Source organism: Panicum virgatum, chromosome 4K, assembly GCF_016808335.1.
Source record: "Panicum virgatum strain AP13 chromosome 4K, P.virgatum_v5, whole genome shotgun sequence".
In the NCBI taxonomy this organism is placed as follows: Eukaryota; Viridiplantae; Streptophyta; class Magnoliopsida; order Poales; family Poaceae; genus Panicum; species Panicum virgatum.
The window spans coordinates 29,462,261-29,466,970 of record NC_053139.1 but is presented as its reverse complement, the minus strand read 5'-3'; the positions used below and the strand labels follow the sequence as shown (position 1 = coordinate 29,466,970).

Below are 4,710 nucleotides of genomic sequence, written 5' to 3'. Positions count from 1 at the left end.
TCGGTTAATGGACCAGGCCTAGGCGAGGCCCATATGAGCCCAGTTGCTGAGAAGGAGTATATAAAGAAGTAAACCATAACTCTTCCTCGTCCTTTCCTCTCCCAGATTCCAGGTGCATCTCTCCTATCCTCTCCTCTCCACACCTGCCTCCGACGTCGCTCCCCGTCCAGCCCTCTCCCTCCTCCAGCCACGCCCCCTCCCTCCATCGTGCTCGGCGCGCGGAGGGGCATGGCCGCGGCGTGCGGGTAGGGCGGTGCTCGCACGCTCCGGCTCGCGAGCGGGCGGTGCTTGGTGCGCGGCAGGGCGTGGCTGCAGCGGGCGTGCAACGGCGTGCCAGTGGGCGGTCCTCGACGCGCGGCGATGCGGCGGTTGCGGCGAACCATGGCGGGGCGAGGCACTCCTCATCCTCCACGGGCTAGATGCGGTGTCGTGGACACCGCATCCGGCGAGCAGGGGCCGGATGCGGCCTCCCCCGGTGGCGGCCAGAGCAAAGGCGCGGCGGCGGTAGCCTCCCCGGTGGATGGGCTTGGCGGGCCCATAGATGGACTTGGCGGGCCTGTCCATGGGCTTTCTATTTTTTTTTGTATTTTCTATTCGACTAACCGAGATGGGGCAAGCAACCGCCTCGGAAAATAAGTCATTTACCGTGATCTTGGGTCCGAGACGGTTGCAAAAAACGCATCTGTTAATAGTTTTGCCCGCCTCGGTTAATAGTTATTGTAGTAGTGACACTGACATCAGCAGGGCTGATTGTTGATGTCAGCAATTCTGACCCTCTGGTGGGCAATGGCGGACCCAGTGGGTGGGCCAGGTGGGCCGAGGCATACCTAAATTTTCAGCCCAAAGCCCAGGAAAAAAAACTCCATACCCAACTCTCCGGCTACGTCGGCCGCCGCCCGCTTCCTGGCGGCTCTCCGCGGGATTGGCGAGAGGCGAGCGCATCCAGCGCCGCCTCCGTCCTCGGCGTCCGGCCCTCCACGGCTCCGCCCGTCTGCCCGAGTGCCCGATGCCGGAACACCCTGCAGCAGCCGCATCTGGCAAGTCTCGACGAGTCGACGTCGATGTTGCTTGGCGTGGCTGTGTGGCGCCGACAGGTTGGCGGACGGCGGCGCTCCCTTCTCCCCGTCGCCACAAGCACGACCTCTTCGGCTCTTCCCTCCACGGCTCCACCCCTCCAAGCTCGAGCTCCGCATCCAGGATTCCAGGTATAAAAAATTACAATATGTGGAACCTTAACTGCCTAATTGTATGTACCAGTCCGTGCCTAATTTTTTTTAGTGATTGAACAATTGCAAATTAATGTAGCACATAGGAATTATTGATTCATGGGTCGATTGATTGTTGATGGACTTCCATACTTTATCTGTAATAATCTCTTAACTTTCCTATGTAAGCTTCTTTTTCATTTGGACTTAATATGTTTGAACCATTTGCATTATAATTTATGGAACCTTGGTATTTAATTGTTGAATTTAAGATATGCAATGTTATTTACCGAATTTTAAGAGTTTCTTTACCGAATTATATAAGATAATATACCGTTTGTATATGGACAATATGCCGAATTGCAAGTGAAAAAAATATCACGGCATACCCTTTACTCAAATCCTAGGTACCCCACTGCTGGTGGGATCAGCATGACCTCAGCACAGGCGCGTCACTATGGATGGGTACATCACGACCACAGGTTAGAGTTCGTGTTAACCCAGACCACTCATAAACATGAGACATGGGGATTTGCTGTAACTATATTGACAACATAGCGATATACTTACTGTAGAGGCAGCCAATTCTAGGACTCGAAGCGACCAGCAGAAGTAGGTTTCAGCCAAACCTAATGTTGTGCCCCACGAACCATTTAGGTTTCTGTTGATCCTTGTCAATAAAATTGTGTCTCCCGTGTCATCTTTGATCATGCATGTTTCTCTCTATATATCTAATTATTACTTGTGAAAATTACAGGCATTATGCTTCTCAGCAGCATAATTTTGAAGTATGCATATTATCGGCGCCATATTGCCAAATTTGTGCCGGTTTGGAAAAAGCAAGGATGCAGTTCTCTACAGTAATGGCGGTGTTTGTGTGCATTTGAGGCCACAAAATTATCTATTTCTAATTATTAATTCTATATATAATTTTCTTTGTCATTATACCCTTTTTGTGAAGTCAAGAAAAAAGATGCAAATAACCAAAAAAAGATTAACTGGTGGGTCTTATATTTCTACTATGGATAATTATGAGTCTCCAACCTGGAAATAATATATGATTCCTCATTTTGTAGTCTTCAATACAATTTATTTTGAACATCATAATAGTGCCTTATTGTTATATAACAGCTGAGTGAGTTTCATGGGAATATAGTTTGCACGTATGTATATATCCAATTCATAAATTTCAGAAAATACAGTAGTAGCACAAACGTTTTTGGATGGAATGCCATTAGGCTGGAAATGAATGCAATTAAAACCTAGCTTAATTCTTACGTATTTACAACAAAGGATTTGAGAACATAATTCTGCGGCAATCAATGCATTTAAACGATGAATTCCAATAGCACTGGCATACACGGCCGGCACTGGCCTATAAAATGGAGCCATACATTGTTTCTGTCCTATCCCATCCGATCAAGCTCGATCATATATATATACTTCTTGTTACCGTTTCCAATCCGCACTCATGGCCAAGCAACACATTCTCCTCCTCGTCCTCGTGGCTTCCATTCACCATATTGCTTATGCCGCAGCCACTACGACTTCAGTGAATTTGACAGCAGATGCAACTACGACAGCCTACGACATTCTAGAGAAGAACAACTTCCCACGCGGCCTCCTCCCCAAGGGTGTGCGGTCGTACGTCCTCAACCCAGATGGCAAACTAGAGGTGACCCTCTCGGGCGAGTGCAGGTTCCCTGTCAACCTCGGCAGCCAGAGATTCATCCTGCAATTCGCCAGCACCTTCGGCGGAGTCATCCATGCTGGGTCCATCACCGAAGTGTACGGCGTCGATGTGCAGGTCAAGTACGCTTGGCTCGGGTTCAACCAAGTCGACCGTGCCGGTGACCAACTCACGTTCCATGTTAAACAGTTCACGCAGTCCTTCCCCGTAAGCGGGTTTGCTGTGAGCCCCTCCTGCACCTAAGGCTCCACTATAGGGATGTACGGCGGCGGGCGTGGCATTTGTGTTGATTTTTGTTTCACTTTAATTTCTGTGTGAGTTGATAATGTAAAGAGTAAAGAACACCTGCTGTATTCAGGATGAATAATTGACGGATTTAATGAAGAAACTGCATGCATATGGCTCGTAGTAAGAACATCAGACGTTCCATGGAAATTTGCATTCAGGCAGTCAAGCCACCAGCGGTCTGGGTGTGTGAATGTTTGAGCTAATTTTGATGGAGGTATATATTTGTTAGAAAATAGACCAGCCATTGATTGATCAAATGGTGATTTATTAGGCATAAAAAATACTGATAAATATGACCGCAGCCATACATGGCTGGCCTTACAGCCGGGATGCTTGCATGTGTGCTGGTTAATTTGAATGAAATTGGAGTCTCTGGGTGTATCACAGGCGTTTGATAGAAATTTCACCACATGGTTGAAAACCTTAGATGCTCGATAGAAACTTGAGTACAGCGCGTAGACATCAGTCACGAGCAGTCGTCGATGAATTGAAAGTTAAATTATAATAAACATGTCAAGGCTAAACTAGACTACAGTTAGAATTTTTAAATTGTTAAATTGGCTTGCTTATCTTTAAAAAACATTTACACTCGCCGTATGTATGGATTGTCTATATCCTGAATACATTAAGTATACTTTTGAAAAAGTATTCATTCCGTTAAAATCCTGTGAGTTTTTCATACCTAAAACGAACCAAATAAATATGGTGTGCTGTTTAAACTTTAATTTCTTCACAACAAACTCCCCATGGCCATGGCAGGATGGCACCTGCAGCTGCCTGCTATGAAGGACGGGGTTTTATCTTTTAACCAGGCGGTGCATTGCAGGATGGTACATTTCCTCACTACTCCCTCCGTTAAAAAAAGTCATTCTAAGATTTAAAATTTGTCCTAAAAAAAGCATTTATTCACATGCATCGTACCTAGCTACTGTTGTGAAGAAAATTAGATTAGTGATCAATTTTTGTAATTAGTTAATTAGTGATTAATCTCGCAAGGGCCATTCCGAAGGGGCATGCCCCTTCGGACTCCTTGGTCTTGTATATAAGCAGAAATTCCACATCAATCAAAACAATCAATCATTCATTTCCTCAATTCTTTCTCTCTTTCAATTCTATTCTCAACACGTTATCAGCACGATATGGCCATAAGCTAGAAATACAGCTTATTACAAGCATCCGTCGAATAGGGGGAGACATCCTCCAAGACAGTAAATGCAAATCAACATCATGAATGTTGTTAGACACTTTATTTATAGATTTATTTGAATCCAAAGCCTATGAATGCTCTGCATTCAAAAGCTCAGTATGTGTGCACATAATTTAGGCACTGGGTCGGGGAACGCCCTAATTCTATGGTCATGGGAAATGACATATAATTTAAAAAGGGTTAATTTCTCACAATATATATATATTGATTCTTATCAATCAATCATATTAAGACTACAAATTTGTCGACATATACTCCTATTGAAAATTGATATGCACCTTTAACTGGATCCAGACCAAAAAGTCCTAGGCAGAATGTTA

The 4,710-nt window shown here is 45.2% G+C and overlaps 1 long non-coding RNA gene across 2 annotated transcripts; it reads left to right on the top strand.

The window, feature by feature from the left end:
- The first annotated feature begins 806 nt into the window (after positions 1–806).
- LOC120704770 lies at positions 807–2,330 on the top strand. 2 transcript variants are annotated; one of them, XR_005687669.1, is made up of 4 exons: positions 807–1,205; positions 1,613–1,687; positions 1,781–1,862; positions 1,963–2,330. It is a non-coding gene; the product is annotated as an uncharacterized LOC120704770 (long non-coding RNA). The 2 variants fall into 2 exon arrangements; XR_005687670.1 differs by lacking the exon at positions 1,781–1,862 and having other exon boundaries at positions 814–1,205.
- Positions 2,331–4,710: the final 2,380 nt, after the last annotated feature.